This window comes from Marmota marmota, unplaced genomic scaffold (genome assembly GCF_001458135.2).
Source record: "Marmota marmota marmota unplaced genomic scaffold, marMar, whole genome shotgun sequence".
Taxonomy (NCBI): domain Eukaryota; kingdom Metazoa; phylum Chordata; class Mammalia; order Rodentia; family Sciuridae; genus Marmota; species Marmota marmota.
The window spans coordinates 10,015,352-10,036,833 of NW_026000075.1; the positions used below are offsets into that span (position 1 = coordinate 10,015,352).

General features: G+C 39.9%; 1 protein-coding gene and 1 pseudogene across 1 annotated transcript in view; both read left to right on the top strand.

Annotated features, from left to right (window-relative positions):
* Positions 1–21,482, top strand: part of Nceh1 (neutral cholesterol ester hydrolase 1) — a 63,146-nt gene that overhangs the window by 9,703 nt on the left and 31,961 nt on the right. The window lies entirely within an intron of this gene.
* Positions 5,892–5,990, top strand: LOC125620091 (annotated as a pseudogene).

Below are 21,482 nucleotides of genomic sequence, written 5' to 3' on the forward strand. Positions count from 1 at the left end.
CACTTCACTTCTCTACTCCACCCTCTTCTGTACTCCTTGTGTAGTCCACACTAAGAATGCATCACACAGGAAGGAGCATCTTTTATATTTACAGATTTTAGTGCCGGAGGATATTAATATTATTAAGAGAAAAACTTTAGACAAAATAAATTTAATGGAGTGTACATAAGCAAAGGACAATTGATGAATCAGGCAGCACTCAGAACCAGAAGAGGTTCAGAGAGCTCCACTCTGCTTGTGAGCCAGGAGGTTTTGGAGGCTGAATATGGAAGCAAAGTAGAAAACTTATTTGGCTACAGCTAGACATTTGCCTTATTTGGGTATGATCCTGTGAAAAGTTCTTTAGTTTAGTTGGTGGTTTCTGATTGGTTAAACTTAAGTTTCATTTTACTGTTTATATTGACTTGTGGATTTTGGTTTGCCTGGGAGCTCTGGTTACAGGGACAACCTCAGGCTAATGGATGGCCTCCTTCTTATTTGTCTTAATGATCTATATTACACATTACAAAGGGTTCCTTGGTTAAATAAAATTTGGCAATGCTGAGTTAAACAGTTAATGAGGTTTTCTTTCTTAATGATAAAGCATTCTAGGATTCTTACTATTTAATGTGAGTTTTGAATCTTTTTTTTTTTTAGGTACTTGTGATTAAACCCAGGAGCACTTTACCCCCAAATTACATTTCTGTTTTATTTTTAAACAGAGTCTTCCTAAGTTGCCTAGGCTGGCCTTGAACTTATGATCTTCCTGTCTCAGCCTCCCAAGTCACTGGGATTACAGGCATGCATCGCTATGCATCTCTATGCCTGGCTATATTTTGAAACTTGCAGAGCTGCATACCTGTAATCCCAGCAACTCAGGAGGCTGAGATGGAAAGATCTCAATTTTGAAGCCAGCTGCAGAAACTTAGGGAGATCCCATCTCAAAATAAAAATTAAATAGGGCTGGGGCTGGGGATGTAGCTCAGTGGTAAAGCACCCTTGGGTTCAATTTACAGAACAAAACAAATAAAAAACTAAACATGTATAAACTTAGTCCCCAAGTTTAATTGACTATAGTTCTCTTGTTTCATAAAATATTTCATGAAACTGATAACATTACCAAATTTTTTTCCTACCAACATCATTTTATTTTGTTTGTCTTGGGAAATGCATAGCATTAAAACTTGAATTTTTATCTTAATGTCTGATAAATTCAAAATACAAATTTATGACTTTTAAGATCTTCTTTCCACCAATTCCAAGTTGGGATTTCTCCCTTAGATGTTTAAAGAACACTTATTAGAACATTTATTTATACCCATGGTAGAATATGATGTTTGGCCAGTAAATAAAGGTTCATAAGTCTGTCCTATGCACATCATGAGACATGAATATTACCAAATTTTGAAGACCATTTTCATAGTGATTTAAAGCGTGGACTTTGGTATCAAAAACTGTTTAAATCCTGACTTTGAGCCATATTAGCCATATTAGTATGACCTTGAATATTTAACTATTAGTTTGTTTCCTGATCTAGTAAATGCATACATAATACTTAACCTATAAAGTTATAGTGAAGATTTCATGAGATTATGTGTATAAAGCTCTATTGTCCCCATCATTGTCATTATCCCTGCCATCCTCATCAAACATCAGTTAATGTATAAAATACCTGGACCAGTATCTGGAGCATGAGAATTAATTTAGTCCAGATCTGAGTTTGGCAGTTGTCCATAGTATCCTACAATAGTAGCACCTGGTTTTTGTTATATTGTTTCCACTTTCCTACTGCTCTCAGGTTTGTGGCTTTCTATACAGGTGTAGATCTTAACATGGTCTGCTATTGGCTATGTCTAAATCCAATCTTTAGCACCTACTAGTTATGGAACTAGTTGAGCAAGTTTTTGAACTGTAAGGAAACTGTTAGATTCCTTCTTTCTTTTTATTTGTGGTGCTGGGAACTGAACCCAAGGCCTCAGGCATGCTAGACATGTGCTCTTCCGTTGAGCCACACCCCCTGCTCTTATTAGTTCCTTTATCAGTAAAAGTGAGGGTAATGACAGGGCCTCTCTCAAGGCTTGCTATAAAGATTAAATGTAACTGCATTTAGAAAATTCTTAACACAGTGCTTGTCACATCGCAAGTACTTAAAACTTCTTCCGTTGTTAAAATCCTGGAGAACATGGGCTTAGCTACTGATACCAACCATCATCGTGGCTGTCATAGCTAACTCATATTGTTCTATAATTGACATATATTAACTTATAATGCCCCTGTGAGGTCAATACTATTGTTACTTTTACATTGTAAGTGAAGGATGCGAAGCACAAAGGGATGGGTCAAGTATGTATCTGCCCAAATGACACACGCTGTAAGTGGCAGAGCCAGAACTAATCCAGTCTGTCTGGAGTCAGTGCTCTAAACATTGGAGAAATCGTTGTCTTTTAGACAAGCTCTATCTTATATCAGTGATCACCACTGGACTTTGCCAAGCTATCAATCCATTTTAGAATTTTATGTGTCACCTGTAAAGTGTTCCTTAGAGTTTAGGTTCTGAGGTCAGATTGTTGACATGGCATTTTGTTATACAAACGAAAGTACTTTTTACTACAATTCTAATCCCAATTGTGGGCCACCTTGCCTCAGTGTGAAGGTGATGAAGAAATAATGACAAGCAGGTTGGTATTTTTCTCAATGGAGGTGTTGGGCTGAGGCTCAGGCCCTGGGAATCAGATTCAGGATGAAGAATTCTTATTCTGGCAGGTAAGAAAGATGTGAGGTGCAGTTGGGATAATAGACATAATTTGTTCGGAGGACGCAGTAACCCCCAGCTCTCAGCCCACCGAGTCTTTCCGCAGGCCTTTTTTATATGCAGGCCAAACAAAGATAGTACACTGCCAACAGGTTACATAAGTGAGCACATAACTCACTAGCCAGTGTTTATGGCCTTGAACATACGCTGAATCATGGTGTCTATGGCCTTGGCTACATACTAAAAACCTAGATCATTGGAAGTCTTGTCAAGGGAGCATAACTATAGCCATCTCAAGCCTGCCCTACAGGAAGGACTTTGGATTTGCCATCGATGGGACCCAGAGATTTGGCCTGCAAGTATAGAAAAAATGAGTTTGAGTTCTAAAAATTATCAAAAGCAAGTGTCTTCAGTTTCCCACTGTAGTGAAAGAAATTTACCATGACCTTTATCATTTTGCTAGTGGAACAATTACTGTGTGCTAGGCACTGGGATATAGCAACTCACACAAGACAGAAGAGAATCTGACCCTCCTGGAGTGGAAACCTGACCCTGTAGGGCCAAAAAGGGGAAATCTAGAAAATATGGGTGGGTTTGTTGGCAGGTCAGTGATAACTGAAACCCTGGGAACACATGAAATTCCTAGAGGAAGCAGCATTGGATGAGAAGAGGGAGAGCCAGCAAAGCAGTCAGGCAACAAGGAGGAAAACTGGGAAAAGAGAATGTCAGTAGAACCCAACTAGAACACTGCCAGGAGGACATGGTCAACTGTGTCGAATTCTCCTGAGAGGCTGAGAAACATTTGTGCTGAAAGGTAGTCAGCTCTGCCTCTGGTGGACCCACAGTGCGTCAGCCCCAACACATTCTCCCAGGCGTTTGTGGCTTTCATATTCAGTGTCTCAACCTACACCCCATTTGCTCAGATGAGTTCAAGATGTCTACCCAAGCTGAAGCAATGTTGATATTAAGCTGTTGTTTCTGACTAGAAATAGTCAAAATGTATTTTATATGTCCTGGTTAAAACCTGAGATGGGGGTTACTGATATTACATACTAGATAGCAAAGCACATAAAGTACGGAAATTCCCTTTCCTCAAGTAATTAAATTTATGTTGGTTGGTTCATCTTTGTGGACACATATTTTACAATTGGATTCTTTTTAAATTATTTTTAATTGACAGATAATAATTGCACATATTTATAAGGTAGGGTGTAATGTTTCAATACTATCTATATATTGTATGAACAGTCAGGTTATTTGGGTTATTCATCATCTCAAACATTTATCATTTCTTTGAGCTACATTTTCACTGAGCTACATTCTTTTTTATTTTTATTTTGAGACAGGGTCTTGCTAATTGGTTAGGGTTTTACTAAGTTGCTGAGGGTGGCCTTAAACTTGCAATCCTTCTGCCTCAGCCTCCCACATTGTCACTGGGATTACAGATGTGTGCCACCACATCTGGCTCAGATGAATGTTAACTTACCCCATTTTGCATTGAATTCTATTAGTTCCATAGTTATGATTGAAACGTTTAAATAAACATTCTATAATTTGATGAAGGTCAGAGGGGCAGTATTTTACAGAATATTCCATGTGCCAGATTTGGGTCTTAGTAGCCACAGATGGTGCTATGGACCAAAGGTTAAAAGCTTAATAACTTTTCTTTGCATAGCCAATTAATATTGTGTAATTCTGAGTTATTCAATTAAGTGAAGCTATGTCTTGGATGAAAAGATAAACATTGTTTTTGGTTATGTCTTTAGAAGGACACCATTTGGTAGTGATTTTTAATTATTCTAAAAAATTAACATCAGTTTCCTGTCTCTGTAATAGCTTTTTTTTTTTTTTTTTCCCCCAAATCATAGACTTTTTAACTGCTTTTAAAACAGTTGGAGTTTTAGGCCAGTGTGGTAGCATACCCCTGTAATTCCAGCTACCTGGGAAGCTAGAGGCAGGAGGATCACAAGTTCACAACCAGCCTGGGCGACTTAGTGAGAACCTTTCTCAAATTTTAAAAGGCTGAGGATGTAGCTCACTGCTTGCTTAGCACGGATAAGGCCCTGGGTTCGATCCCTAGAACTGGGGGGGTGGGGGGAAAGTTGGAGTTTTGAGTTGTTTTGAGTTGGGGTATTGTTCAGTGGTGGAACATTTGTCTAGCATGCACTAGACACGGGTTCTATCCTCAACACTGAACAAAATAAAAAAAAAAAGTTGGACTTTCATTTGGGAGTAGTGTATGGTTATATCTTTTTTGGTACCAAGTATTGAACCCAGGGGTGCTTAACCCTGGGCCACATTCCCCCCCTCCTTTTTTAAAATTTTATTTTATTCAGAGACAGGGTCTCGCTGAGTTGCTTAGGGCCTTGCTAAGTTGCTGAGGCTAGCTTTGAACTCGTGATCCTCCTGCCTCAGCCTCCAAAGCTGCTGGGATTACAGGATTCTGCCACCACCCAGCCCAAGGTTACATCTTTATACCACCTCCAACCACACCTTTCTCTTTTTTCTTTTTTTCCGGCTTCAGAGAGTACTGAGCAATCATTGTTAGCATTTTAAACTCTATACACTTGTGATTCTTAAAGTGGCTGCAATAAAGATTGGTTCCTGTGGTTTTATGTGTACGTGGAGATACAGTGTTACTTTCAGATCTTTTAAATGTATGAAGTCATACTCTGTTACAGCTCTTCCTCTTTCTGCTAGGGAAGGAAGTGATGTCTTTTTCCTTTTCTAAAGTGCAAGTATATTTTTAGCCGACATTTATCAATCACTCAAAATGGCCAGGCACTGCAGAGGCCTTGAGGTTCTTGCACTATGAAAATTCTAGAAGTAGACAATCTGGACAACACTGACGAGTGCTTCCAGCTGTGGTGTGTTGTGAGAGCTGTGGAAGCCAGATAGAGGAAGCTCCCATATGTCTGAGGAACTCAGGCTGAGGAGGTGCTGGCTGATCTGAGTCTGAAGGGATGAGAAGCAGCACTGATCAATCAGACAGGAAGGGCGTCCAGGGAGAGAGAACAGGAGGGGCCAAAGTCTGAAGTGGAAGAGCATGCCACATACAAGAAGCTACTTCCACTAATTTTCTGACAGAAAAAAAAAAAACACTTTTTTTACATAACTGAACCATGGGTGGGACTAGTCTGTCTTGTGTTGCTAAGATCTTGTATAACTTGTTCCAGCTGCTCACATACTAAAATTGGAACAATACAGAGAAGACAAGCATGACTCCTGTGCATGGATGTCATGCCATTTTTTTATTTTTGCATTACAGGGGATTGAACCCAGGGGTGCTCTACCACTGAGCAATAGCCCCAGCCCCTTTTATTTTTCATTTTGTATTTTGAAGCATGGTTTTATTAAGTTGCCAAGGCGGACCTTGAACCTCCTGCCCCAGTCTCCCAAGTGGCTAGGATTATAAGTATGTGATGCTTAGCTGGTAAGCATTCTACATTTTTAAAAATTATATCCTTCATTGTGGTCTCTTTCAATAAGTTAGTAATAGGATTATGAGAGCATACAATCATTGCATGAATTTTCAAGAATAAGTAGCACTTGGTGAAATAAGCTTAAACTACTTATGAAAAATATTCTCTATTACAGGGCCAAAGGTGTGGCTCTGTGGTAGAGTGTTTCCTGGGTTTATCCCCAGCTCTGGGTGGGGGTAGGGGTGAGTCTTTGTTATAAACCTATAGAGTCGCATTTAAATTTTGGTGACTAATATAATTTGATTGAAAATGTGGTTTTCTAATGTTATTTGCTTCAGTAGCTTTTTGTCTTCAACAAAAACTTTCAGTCAGTCCTTCTGGTTGCATCTCTAGTGTATTGCTTAAAAAAGCCTTCCTTTGTTTAAAGTTGGAAAGAAACACTAAGTTGTTGGCAGCAATAGTGCCTCATTTGAAACAAAAGCTTCTTGCCTATTCACCAGAGGGTGGGTCTGTAGTTTAGAGAACATGATCTCTTGGGTTAACTACCAAGTCTAGTTTCCCTTACTATGTTTGTGTTTCTCATTCCACTCTGTTCTTTCTTGTCTGTTTTTTTTCATCTTGGCATTGGTAATCGTCTTGGTTAATTACTTCTACATAATTTGTTCCCACTGCCTGGCTGGTAGCTCTGGAAGGGAAGGGGTATGCCTATGGGTTTCCTTACTGTGTTGGTCAGCTTCTCCTTTCTGTACCAAAATACTTGACAGGAACAACTTAGAGGAAGAAAGTTTACTTTGGCTCATGGTTTCAGAGTTTCAGTCCATGGTTGGTTGACTCCACAGCTCTGGTCCCAAGATGAGGCCGCACATCATGGTAGGAGGGCTTAGTGCAGGGAAGCTGCCCCACTTATGGTGCCCAGAAAGCAGAGAGAGGGAGGGGAAGAGGACACAGGGAAAATGCACTCTTCTAGAACACACCCCAAGTGACCTACCTCCTCCAGCCACACCTACCTGCCTACGTTACCACCTAGTTGGTCCATTAAAACTAAGGTGGACTGATTGGGTTATAGCTTTCACAGTAGAGAGGGTACTGGTGATGACATCTCAGAGGAAGTTGTTTCTCTACATCTCCTTTCTCAAATAAGGACCCATGGTAAAATCAATTAGCAAAATTGCTTGGTTTTGCCCCAGACTCCTGTTTTCTTTCCACGAAGAGCCCAAGTAGGAAAACAGTACAGGGTAAATTGCCTGCTGCTTCATAAGGCATGAACTTAGAAGCAACAGTGAAAAGAAACATAATAGTGTCAACCTACTTTATAAACAAACAGAGATATGAAAAATTGTGGTATATAAGTGTAATAAGAATTGCAATGCATTTTGCTGTCATGTATTTAGAAAATTAAAATCAATTAAATTAAAAAAAGAAAAGAAACATAATAGCAATGCTGGATCAACTCGTTCATTCAATGATTCTAGGGAACATTAATTGTGTGCTAGGTAGTATACTAGATTTAAGGCAACAAGGAGGAGGCAAGAGACCTGGAAACTGCTAATGATAATGCAGCACATTCCAAAAGTTTGAACCAAGTACTGGAGAACAGAAAGGCAGGAGTGACCATCCAAGCAGTGTATTGGACAGGGTGATACAGAGGAGGGACCCTTGAAGTGGACACTGCAGGATTAATTGGAGTTTGTTCATGAGAGGAAGCAGTAACAGATGGAACCCTATAGTTAAACCCTTTGCCTCTTTGAGGAAAGTGTGTATTTCATGGGCAAGATGGATAAATTGTACAGGCTAGCAGGTTCAGGGAAGCAGGTTATAGCAATATTAAGGTGAAGGGTGTGTTTGGACAGTGGGTGGGTGTCAGACTGCTTAACTTCTATAATCCTTGGATGTCACAGCTGCTTTAGAATTTTCCCCACAGGAGCATAATTCCTTTAGTATAATAAAACTGATTTTTCCCCCTTATTCTAAGAGGTTAATAATCATGCCAATGACATTTTGGAAAATAGAAAAAAATCATCTAGGATTCCATCTTAACACAACCATCCTGTTTTTACTGTATTTCTGTTTAATCTCCTTGTGTATATGTTGTCTTGCTTTTGCTAGATGCTTCCATACTATACATACACTTTCAGGCACTACTTATTTTACTTAGAATTTTACCAGAAGGACTTAGCACATCATTACTGCATAGCATTCCCCATTCTCTTTGCAGAGAGTGTATCAAAGAACTTGTACCATTTTCAAAACTGTTCCCCTATTAGCAAAAAGTTAAACTGCTGTGTGCAGTGGTGCAGGCCCTTAATCTCATGCAACTCATGAAGTGGAGGCAGGAGGATCACAAGTTTGAGGCCAACTCAGCAACTTAGTGAAGTCCTAAGCAATTTAGCGAGATAGTGTCCCAAAATAAAAAAAAAATTAACTAGGGTTGGTAATGTAGCTCAGTGGCAAAGCACCCTTGGATTCAATCCCCAGTACAAAAAGATAAAAGAATTTAGACTCTTTAGTTACTTGCCACTGTAAAGAATGTTACAGAGGTGCACGTATAATCTTTTTGTTTTTGTGTTTTCCTCAAGAGATTCTCAAGAGTCGACCTCCTAGATACAAGGCTATAAATCTGTTTGCAAGTCTTTGAGAAGACCCAATAAATACCCCTTAGATTCTCCATCATCTCTTTGTCCATTTTCATCCATAATTAAACTACTTCTATGCATTAACATAACTTATTCAACACTTTTGTTTTTATTTTGCTTACTATTGTCCAGGTTTGAAAATAGACCAAACAATAATTAATAAATTATTCATATTTGGGAAAATGTGGTCAGACTTTTCAGTAACCGGGTTAACAGTTGAAGACTAACCTGTTCATGTTATTTTTGGCCCACACTATATGCTAAACATTTTTAAAAATTTGTTGTCAACACTTAAAGGTCCAGTTATTTCACACAACGATCTGGACTTCCTGCTTCTCTCAGAAGTCCTTATCTGTCAGCACTAGGCCAGAATTTTCCCTTCCTACATTTGCCTGGAGCTGAGTGTAGCTGCTTCTGTAGATATTGGTTCTTCAGTTTGCCACAAGCCTCCCCACTCCCTAATGTTCACATCTGTTTTAGTCATTTTCATTAGTTGCCCTGGCCTCTGAAGGCATGAATTTATGATCTCATAGCATATTCAACAGTAAGTACTCATTTAATGTCTCATGTAACATATTTATATATTACATGTATATTTATTGAGTAACTTTCATTTTGTACAAGTGCTCCAAATGGTTCCTATGCTTAAGGGATTCAGAATCTGTTGGGAGAAACGAGACATGACTACACAGCAAGCATGTCAAAATACAGGAGCATAAGCCTGGAGATCTCAGGAACAGTGAGTACCCGGATAATTTTCAAACGAGCAGTACAGTTAACAAGGGCTGTGAACCCTGAAGGGTGAAAACTGACAGTGGAAAGATTAAGGTTGAAGCCGTACTTTGACGAATGAGTCAGAATAACAATTTCAAGGAGGCAAGAGACTGGTGACCTGGATGTTAGAGGAGAAAGAAAAATATAAAGCACCAACAAAAGCAAGTTGGTGGGGGAAGAGCATGTTGGGGAACTGTGAGGGGCCTGCTTGGTTGGAATACAGGGGATGTGGAAAGGAGGATGGGCATCTACTCTTCAACTATCACCACCTGTGGCCATGCACTTCACAGTTGTTCTGGAAATACCCAGACGGCAAGCAGTGCATGCCAATACTGACCTACCTCTCTTTATGCAAAGTATGCTTTCCACTTTTTTCAGACTCCTTCTCTTACTTCCTAGCTCTGCTTACTTCAGGACAAAATGAAGAGAACTTGATTTCTGTCATTAGAATCCATGGGGGAAACTTGGTGTAAGAGAGACAATAGAGAAAAGGAGGAAAAGGAGGGAAGTAGGTTATGAAGTTAGGAGAAAATGAAAAGGAAGGGTAGCGTGGAAGGGCGGGCATTTTAGCAGGTACTACCAAATTCCAGGGGAGCCAGGTTCATTTGCCCTTTCCCACGTCTGGGTCCCCCAGCTGCAGAACCTCACCTACAGATCTCCACCAGCACACTTTGCTCCATGCTTATTCCTGTAATTCCTTGGAGCCTCTGAGAAAGATCCATAGGATAGTTTTATGTGTCTGTATCCTAATACCTACTATTGCGTAGCAGTTGTGTAAGCGCACACACCTTTATCCTATATGATCCAGCTGAAATCAAAGCAAACTTCCACTCTTCTTCTGTTCCCACTCTTTCAACACTGTCTTCCCAGGAAAGGGGACTGGATAGTTGTGCTGAAGACCAGAAGGAAATGGATCCCTCAGAGAAGCAGTCCCACCTGGGGCTCAGAGCTGGTTTGGAACACTCAGGCGCCCACAGGGTGGGACTCAGGCTTCCTTGCCATTTGTAAGACAAGGAGACTGGACAAGGCGAGGCCTTCCCAAACCAATGTCAGAATTTGTTGAATAATTACAAATTCATAGGCTATACCAGTTTCATCAATGACAGTTTACTGAATGAATACTTGGGGTCACCTGGTAGTCATAAGCCAGGCAGTCACAGGTTCTTTTATTCCAATTTAATTTCTAATATCTGTAATGCTCAAGTCACATACATCACACTTTACACAAATATAAATATATATGAAATACGCTAAGAAAGGTTAAAGCTGCTTCAGGGTTATAGGATGATGTGCCAGTGGCACAGACACAGGGAGAAATGAATGCAGAGTCAGAGTCACTGTGGGTGGTCAGATAAGGATTTAAAGGCACCAGTTCCCACAGAGTTGTCAAAGCAGAGGGTCCAGATGGATGGGAATTTCAGTTTGAATGTCAACTCAAGGTGTCAGCTGGGGTAGGCCATGTGTGGTCATCACAGGCAGGAGAAGCTGCACTTTGCTCAAGCCCTCTGGGGACATAAAATCAAGGTTAATTGCTGTGGCAATTTTCTTGGGCAAGTTTTCTGATAAGTGACCTGGTGACAGAGTCAGTGTGCTACTGTGTTCAGTCTTGGGGGCTCCTCCTTTTATGGGTCTTGAGTGAGGGATCCTCATCTGGTGAGGTTGATAAGCTCCCATGTCTGGTGTTCCTGATAGGATTTGGGATGTTCATGTGTCCAGGCACTCCTTGATCTAGTTTGATTGGTTGGCCCATAGACGCTATTTATCAGTGTGTGCCTTATGATGGTGCCGGGCAGATGGTGGTGTTTACTTGTACAAACAGGGTATGCAGTCATTCTACTTTCCTTCTGTATACTCAAAATGGAGTGGCTAATGGCAAATAAACTACTGTTTTACAGAATGGAGTAACTGAGGTTTAAGCACATCCTAAAAACTGTTTTCTATATAGAGTAATTCAGAGCAGGGCATGGGCTGCTGTCTGTGCCAACCCTTCTCTTTTTTTTTTTTTTTAATTTTGAGACAGGGTCTCACTAAGTTGTTGAGACTGACTTTGAACTTGTGATCCTCCCACCTCAGCCTCCCAAACTGCTGAGATTATAGGCATGTGTCACTGCTCCCTGTCCAAGCCAGTTTTAAGGGTAATTAGTAGGTGTGAAAAGATTAAAGATTAAGCACAGTTAAATAAATATCTCTTTTACTACTGAGACTTGTCAGTGTCTTTAAAATGGTAATGTCTTTAAAATGGTGGGATGGCACATACCTATAATTCCAGCAAGTTGGAAGGCTGAGGCAGGGGGATTGCAGTCAGCTTGGAAATTATAGTGAGACCCCGTCTTAAGATTAAATAAACAAACAAACAAACAAATAAATAAATAAATAAATAAAATGGCTGGATACGTAACTCAGTGGTAGAGTGCCCCAAGGTTCAACCCAGTACTGGAGGAAAAAAGTGATATACATTGTGAATCTGAAAAGAATGATGTACAGTTTTTCCCAAAGCCGAGTTGCCCTCAGGATCACAGAGCCTTTCACCCTTTGTTCTCAGCCAGAATCTACAGTTCTAGAAACTTCAGTTTGGGAAAGACCTCTCTGAAGTTTCCTTCCTACCACAAACATTTTAATATTCTAACTATATTTAAGAAAAAAACAGCAAAAGCCTAGAAAACCATAGATATGATCTCAGTTCATTTTCCATCATTAGAGTACCACAGATGAGGTAATTCATAAAAAAAAAAATTTATTCCACACAGTTCTGGAGACTGGGAAGCCCAAGAGCATGACACTGGCATCCGGCAAGGGCCTTTTTGCTGTGTAATCATGTGGCAAGACAGGAAAAATGGATGAAATTCTTTTATCAGGAGCTCACTCCTGAGACAACAGCCAAAATCCATTCCTGAGGGCATTGTCCACATGACCTCATTACCTCTTACAGATCCTGCCTCTTAATGCTGTTACAATGGCAATTTTCTCTTGTTTTCCACATTTTTAATTGGTGTATTATACTTGCACATAATGATGGGATCTGTTGTCACATATTTGTGCATTCACACAATACAACAATATAAATCGACTAATATCATTCTTCAGTATTTCTCCTTTCTCTCCCCACTCCCTAGCTCTGGGCTCTTTACTCTATTGGTCTCCCTTCAGTCTTCATGAGACGACTGCTCCCTTTCTTTTCCTTTTCCTCTCTAGCTTCCACATATGAGAAAAAAAACATATGACCCTTGACCTTCTGAGTTTGTCTTATTTCACTTAACATAATGCTCTCAAATTCCATCCATTTTTTCTGCAAATTCCAATTTTATTTTTCTTCGTGACTGAATAAAATTTCATCATGTATACATATCACATTTTCTTTATCCGTTTATTTGTTGATGGACATGTAGGCTGGTTCCATAATGGTTTGGCTATTGTGAATTGTAACACGATCAACATCAGTATGCATGTATTACTGTGATGACTTTCATTCTTTAGGATAAATACTGAGGAGTGGTATAGCTGGGTCCTATGGTGGTTCCATTCCTAGGCTTTTGAGGAACCTCTACAATGGCGGTTTCCAACATGACTCTTGGAGGGGACTTCCAAACCATAACAGATGTCAAAGAGAGTTCAGAGATCCAACTAAGATATAAAAGCTCTCTAAAAAGATTACAGGAAATGAAGATTTGGAATGATACTGTCAGGACAGGGATGCCTTTGTTCTGGGAGACAAATGGAATAGAAAATAGGAGGGAAGAATTAAAACAACAAAAATAAGTATACAGTTAATCAATTTTGCCATGAAAGGGAAGAGAAAGAAAAATTAGGATTGCAGAAACTTTCTTAGATGGAGACTTTTTAAATAGAGATGTAACAAAAGACCTGAAACTAGGAATCTGCCTACTGGGTTCCAGTTCCAATATGGCAATTACTGGGTGATTTGGGGCTTGTCACACATATGTCTAGGCCTCAATTTTCTGTTTTCCATGAGTCTATTTTTGTGGTTCTTTTTGCTTTTAAAATTATACTGCTCAGGGGTAGAGCACTTGTCTAGCATGTGTGAGGCCCTGGGTTTGATTCTCAGCACCACATATAAGTAAATAAAATAAAGTTCTATTGACAACTAAAAAAAAAAAAATTAAAAAAAAAAATTATACTATGTCTTTTGCATCCACTTAAAATTAGTAAGAATTGAAGCCAAAGGAAAGATGTATAAGGAAATGAGGTTTAAGACCCAGATAAGAGAGAATGAGGTGAAGAAAGGCCTTTTATGAATCCAAAGATATATATTGATGGTACTCTGCTAAACTGTGATTTCCAGCTATGCTGTATCTCTGCAGAATTGCAAGTAGACTGTGGCATTCATTTAGTTATCTTATCATAGTGACTTCATTTCCCAACTAAACCCTCGGGCATCTGAGCAAGATTGAGTTGTCCTTAGCTCTTCCAGGAAATTGATTTACTTGTTTAACTTTTATCTAGATTTGACAAGGGGGGGGTGGTGTTACTACAGTGTCTGGATAAATGTAATTTTGTACTTTTTTGTGTTTGCTTGCTTGCAGTTTTGTGACATTTTCTAGATTTGATTTTCTTCTTGGGTATTTGCTAGGATTTTAGTATCACTTGATTATAAGACACAGTAATGCATGTGAATAGTTTCTGATAGCATCAATGTATTTCTTTTTAAAGTATTAAGTCTATGCTTCTAACTGTGATTTTGGACATTTATTCATTCCACAAGTGTTTGTTGAACACATACTGTATGCCAGGTACTCTGCTAAGGGTTAAGGTGAAGCAGTGAAAGAATATGTTATTATTTTCCTGTAAGGATAGGTACCCAACTTCAAAGAACTGTTGCTTATGCAAATATTTGTTGCCTCATTCATGTATACTCAGTGATTCTACTTCATTTTAAGTTATAAGAGAATGATAAAGTGATAACTTCCAGAAAAGCTTTTTGAAATATACTTAATCATCTTATTTCTCAATATGTGGTATATAAGGAGAAAAGTATTTGATACTAGTAAGTGTTAATAGCACTGTGGTAACGATTCTATGCTTATGTTTCTTTTAGATCACCAGGTAGAGCAGAATTCAAAACCCACACTCAGGGATGGGGCTGTAGCTCAGTGAGTGCTTGCCTGGTATGCGTGAGGTTCGATCCTCAGATCACATTAAAAAAAATGATAAAAATAAGGTATTGTGTCCATCTACAACTTAATAAATACATTTTTTTTCATAGATAAGAAAGAGCAACCTGCCAATTGAAAAAAAAGAAACTCCCCCCCCAAAAAATCCAAGAGTCTTTACATTAGATGTATTTGTCCTGAATATCCTTAACTGCTGTATGCCAGGCTTTTCTTAAACAGCAAAATTTGATTATGTACCATTTTATGTTTAATCTATCACATTTACACAGCAAAATAATGACAGCATATGTGATGGAAACATACCTTGGATTGGGTCTGCAAGTACACATTTTCCCCTAATACATTACTTTATTTCTTTCTTTTGACGTACTAAGGGTTGATCCCAGGGGTACTATACCACTGAACTTCATCCCCAGCCCTTTTTATATTTTTATTTTGAGATAGCATCTCTCTGAGTTGCCTAGGCTAGCCTTGAACTTGTGATCCTCCTTCCTTAGCCTCTCAAGTAGCTGGGATTACAACCAAACATATTTTCAATGGAAAGTTCTGATAATTTTCACATACTCTAAAAGCTATAAAGCAAATAAACAAACAAAAATTTCATAAGGATCAAACTCTATAACACCAGATACACATATTTTAGAAAATTTGCCTCTTTCTATTTATCTTCTAGAACATGAATACCTTTAAAATGCTAGGTGTAATGATTTAATACTTAAACATTTTGGGTGTTTTTTTCCTTCTTTATAAGTAGTCACTACTATAAGCCACCTAAGCATTAGATTGTAAGACATGGGTAGGGGCATTGAAGAAATTGCACAGCATGTTCACTAAAGCACATTGCTTGCCTAAACTCAAGTGTTCAGAACATTCTTTGGAACATGAACTTGAAGTTTTGGCCTTGTTGATTAGAGGCTGTGATCTCCATCGCAGACCTCCCTTTTCCCTCACTCTCTTCTGAAGCATCAAGCTGATCTCTGGGTTACGCAGGATGGTATTTCCTTAGGTTCTGCCTTTGCTTCACTAAGAAATTTCAGGTGTAAATCCTCAATTTGCTGTACTCATAGAAACAATCACGGAAAGATAGAGTGAAGTTCATTTCTTGTCTTCAACACCTTTGGATACATTTACCATGTTCTCAAATTTGAAATTGAGGGGTTACCCGGAATTTGATCATCTCACTTTACTACATTATAGAAATGTAAGAAAAGGTTCACATTTTTAACAGAAAACCTAAATCTTCTTATTTTAATTTTTGCTGTGCTGGGGATTCAACCTAGGGCCTCACACATGCCAAGCAAGAGTTCTACCACTGACCATATCCCCAGCCCTAAGTTTTTTTAAAGTCCATAGTATTTAAATATATATTTTTAATATTTTTTCCCCTTTCTTCTTCTTCTTTAGTCTCTGACTGCTCTTATTTCTGTTTCATCCCCACATCAGTGGGGATATTCATCATTTGATTCTCCCACTACCTCGTCTTCCACCTCTTCCTTCTCCTCCTTCTCCATCACCACCTCCTCATCCTCTTCAGGGTCTTCAGCCTCTAAGGTCCAGGTATATCACTTCATTTTTCCATGTATCTTGGCAAGTAAGGGCTAAGGGCTTGTAAGGTCATTCTACTTTTTTTTTTTTTTTCCCCTCCAGCGCCTTATCAAAGTTGGCTTCTATCTTAGAGCATCACCCCCTGCTTGTTTTTTGAGGGCAAGGACTTGGCAAGGACTTGGCACTACATGGATCTTGACAGGCCCTCAATAAAGTCATTTTGAGGCTTTGGTGCATTCTCTATAGGATCTGGGGTTCCTCTGCCATCTGACCACCAGTGCTGTCAGGAGTCCACACTCCAAGGCTGAGTCCGAGTTTGAGGCCAGCCTGGGCAACTCTCAAATCACTGTCTCAAAATAAAAAGGGCTGGGGATGTAGCTCAGTGGTAGAACATTTGCTTAGCATGTGTGATGTGCTCAATTCAATCAAAAAAAGGTCAGCACTCCATTCAATGCACCTGATTCTCGTTTCAGCTAGCTGGGCCCCACGTGTCCCTTATTTCCTGAACCTGATAGGTTAGAGAAGTGAAGTGTACGATGGGGCCTACAGAAGCTGGGCACCCCAATTGGACCAAAATGCTTTGTGGGCCTGCTTTTCCTACAGTAAAAGAGCTGCCAAAAGGTACTGGGACCAGGAAGTAGAGGCTTCTCTATTCTCTTGAGATGTAGGGTAGATCTCCTGCCCCTCCCCATCCAATCATCTGTACACTGTGTGATCATCTCTTGCAAATCCAGATGACTCCAACTGGGTTTGTAATATCAGAATTCACAAGGGAGTATTCCACAAAGCCAACGAGAGGAAGCTAAGGTGTCATGGCGAGAGGAAGCTGGGTATCATGGCGCAGGCCTATAATTACAGCAATTTGGAAGGCAGGAGGGTCAAAAGTTCAAGGCCAGCCTGGACAACTTAGTGAGATCCTGTCTCAAAATTTAAAAAAGAATTAAAAGGACTGGGGATGTAGCTAAGTGGTAAAGTACCCCTGGGTTCTATCCCCACTGCCAACCCCCAAAGAAGGTAGGAGAGGTGTAGGATATTCTCTCAAGACATCTTGTAGAGCAAGAATAGATCAGTTCTGTGTGGGAGGGGGCAGTTGGGGGCCTTCACAGAGGAGGTATCTTGAAGGATAAGAAGTTCAGGGGAGGGGACATTCAGGCCCGAGGGAGGCCTGCAGTGGTCAGTCAGACTGGCTACATGGCTTTTTATTACAAGCCCTGCTTTTAAGAGCATTGCCCAGGCCAGGCATGGTGGTGCATGCCTGTAAACCCAGTAACTGGGAAAGCTGAGGCAGGAACTCATTACCTTTGCAAAGAAAATAAGAACAAAAACCATGTAATGACTTTTTCACACTTTGAATTGACTAGGTCAGTTTCTCAACTCTGCCATGCAAAAGAATTACCTGCAACATTTGTAAGCCCCACCTCCAGAAAGTCCAATTCAATAGAGTTGAACCAGAGTGTATATTCACCTGCAAACCATCCTTTGAGAATTCCTGGACAGGACAACTCGATAGTGTAATGATAATAGAGATTAAAAACAAATGAGTTACTTTTTTCTCTCCTTGGTTCTCCCCACCCCTTATCTTCTCTTCTGTGCCCCCACTTTACCTTAGTACTGGGGATTGAACCCAGGGGCGCTTTACCATTGAACCACATCCCCAGGCCTTTTCATTTTTTGAGATAAGATAGTCTTGCTAAGTCACCAAGACTGGCCTCCAAATACAATCCTCCTGCCTCAGCCTCAGGAGTTGCTGGGATTACAGATATGGGCTACCATGTCCTGCCACAGTCAACTTATTAAGGATGGAACCCCCTGCTTGTGTTTTCCCTCTGTTTCAGTATGAGTTTTGGTGTCAGTAGGCAATGAACACTCAACTGTTTGCTGAAAGACTGGATAAAAAATAAATATGGACCCACTTTCTTGTAATTAGCCATCCTATAAATTCACTTAAGGAGGACAATATAGTTTTCCCATCTGTTGTATAGATATTTTGATTTAGACTCAATATGTTACACATTAAACAAGTTAGATTGTTGTAACTTTGGATCTAGACTGAATGTTTGTGAACAGTGAATTGTTTCATTTTCTTAAGTCTTTTAAAATGAGAAGTTTCTCCCGGTAGGCATCTTCTCCATTGTTGAAGAATCATCCAGACTCTGCCTTCTTAAAGCTCTGAGGCTGGCAGACCAGCCTGTCTCCTAAGGCTTTGGGCCAGTTACTGAGCTGCATTAACTTGAAACTGCTGGCTATGGAAATTCTAATTCCTGCAAAGGCTCCCTGCTTTTATACTGATGCTAATTTTCTCAGGTGCTGTTTTTGTAGGCAGACTGGTCCTGCTAACCAACTGAGCAGATCTGCTGGCAGAGAGAATATGCTGCCAATAAGATAGAGTTTGGGGTACATTTCATGACCTACTTCGCTTCTCCAGCCTGATTTTCAACGTTTTACTCTCAAGTGCTGCAAAACTTTCAGTATAGGAGAGGCTTCAGCTTCAAATAATGATTTGGTTAGTGGTTGTCTTTGAGCTGAGTAATAGTATTCAGAGTGATGAGTCAGAATTGGTTGAACTTTTGAGTTCCAGTATGAACTTTCTCTCTTGGATCTGTATGATTCATGGGAAGGCAATTAACTACTCTGAGCCTCAAATAAGCATAAAATAAACCAGTGAAAGTTCAAATGGTCACAAACTGAATAAAAAGGAATATAATTTATTATGTATTTTATATAGTACATATTATCACAATCATGTGAATCTGTACAAAGGATAATTAGTTTATTATAATCATCTGAATCTCCAGATGTCTATAAAAACCATTTTTGGGCACTGTGGCACACGCCTGTAATCCCCGTGACTTGGGAGGTTGAGGCAGGTAGATAGCAAGTTTGAGATAAGCCTCAGTAAATCTGAGGTCAATCTCAAAATTAAAAATGACCAGGGGGGCTGGGGTTGTGGTTCAGTGGTATAGCACTTGCCTCGAACATGTGAGGCACTGGGTTCAATCCTCAGCACCACATAAAAACAAATAAAACAGAATAAAGATATTGTGTCCATGTATAACTAAAAAAATATTTTTTAAAAAAGACCATGGATATAGTACTATGGTAGAGCACTCCTGGGTTCAAATCCCAATATTGATAAATAAGTAAATAAAAAAAAATCATTTGCCTTGTATGTTTGGGGTTTGTGTGCCACTTCATAAACTCCTTTTCAAAGGTCTTATCAAATTTGCTGCTTCCAGGGGCTGGAGGTATAGCTCAGTTGGTAGAGTGCTTGCCTCTGCATGCACAAGGCCCTAGGTTCAATCCCCAGCACCAAAAAAATAAAAAATTGCTGCTTCCTACACCTCACACAGAACCTGAAGATAAACCCAACTTTTGAAGTACCCTGTGTGCCTCCCTTGTGAAGTCAGGCAGAAGGGCATGGGTGGGCAAGCTCTGAATCGCCCTGTCCCAGAAGGGAGTGAGGGAGGTTTTGTTTGGAAGTTGAATTCTTTTGTGCTGCCTTTAGTCAGCTGTTATTTGGAACACTTAAATGAAAACAAATGCTACTTGTCCTAGCAGTCAAGGGAGCCTTTTAGCAGCTTGGGTAGCCTCACTAAAGACGTTTGTTTATGATCATGAAGCACTGGGGAAAAGATTTTTTTTTTTTTTTTTTTTATTCATCTTGGTGCTGAAGGGTCTCCCACATGCTAAGCATGTGTTCTACTACTGAGCTACACCTCCAGCCCCAGAAAAAAAAGATTGATCCCAAGACTCAGACCTTGTCCATAGAAGGTCAAGATTGATCTACCTTGACTGATATGATGGGTAACAGAGACGAAAGAGAAAAAACACTTAATTGGTATTTTCCCAGTGGTGCTGGATTGAACCCAGGATCTCATTGTAGACTAAGCATGTGCTCTACCTTTCAATTACACCCCAGCCAGCCGGAACTTGATTTCTTTAAAGTCTCATTTTTATGTGCTAGCATATGGTAGGTAAAGGAGGTTGAGTCATGATTAGGACCTGAGAGGTGTTAACAGAGAAGGCTGGAGAGACAAGATCCTGGGTAGGAGGAGTTGGAGGAGAGGGTATAATGGGCATGGCTCCATTGTCTAGGCCAGTCCCAGCTGGAGCTGCTCTGCCCTTTGTGCTGAGCCTGGGTGAGTCATGTGTCCTCTCTGGGCTCCAGTTTCCTTTTGTGTTGATATGAGAAACTTAATGTTCCTTCCAGATGTAAAATGATCTAGTTTTATGACGTAAATCAGTCATAACATAGAGTGGGACCAGACTGAATGCCAAGAACAGACTTTTTACCCCCTGCAGGAAACAGAAATCAAGTTTTCAAGCAGTCAGCTTATATATGAGACTTTTAGGGTAGGAACTGTGTGCAGCAGGTTATAGACAAAGATAGTGTTGTCTACAATTCCAGTTAGTAGATGGATGCAGGAAATAATAATGAGCCTCTTAGCCGAGGCAGCGTGGAGATTGGGGGTGGGAGCTAGGAGTTGAATTAGATATAGAAATCGTTGGCAGGTGGAATTGAGATAAATCAATTATTGATCAGAAATCAGTGAGATAAAGAAGAAGCTGAGGGAGCTATCAAGGTTTCTACCTTGGAACCTAGATTTTTGGTTAGATAATTAATTGAAAGTTTAATGCAGTGAGTTTCTGTGTTGAAGGTAGAGAAGTGAGAGTAGAATATGTTTATTATTATTACTATTATTATTTGGCAGTGCTGGGATAGAAGCCAGGGCCTCAGGCATGCTAGGCTGTGCCCTACCACTGAGCTATATCCCCAGCCATGTCCATGTTAATTTTGAGGAGCTTATAGGCTAGATCCTAGAGATGGTTGAAAAAGACAGATCCTAGAGATGCTGAAGCCATCAGTATATGAATAGAGGTCATCGCCGTTCAATTTAATGAGCTGCAAGTGAGCAATTCATTCCAGTGGGCCATGCATTGTGCCTTGGTGGTACCATGGCTTGCTCAAGGAAAGCAGGAATTATGAATTTGAATTTTTTAAAAAAGACAACAAACAGAACTTTGGAGAACATTATCTTTTAAGGGGTTGGTGGGCAGGAAACAAAGCCCATCAATAAAAGACACACAGGAAGAAGGAGAGGAGAGAGAGAGAAAGAGGGTTAAGAGGTAAATTGTCATTGTGGAAAGAGAAATAAGAAACTGGAGAAGTTGAAGGGGAAGTGTTTCAAGAAAGAGCAGGTTGTCAGATGTCTGCAGAGAGGCCAAGTAGGTCATGGGTGAGCCTAAT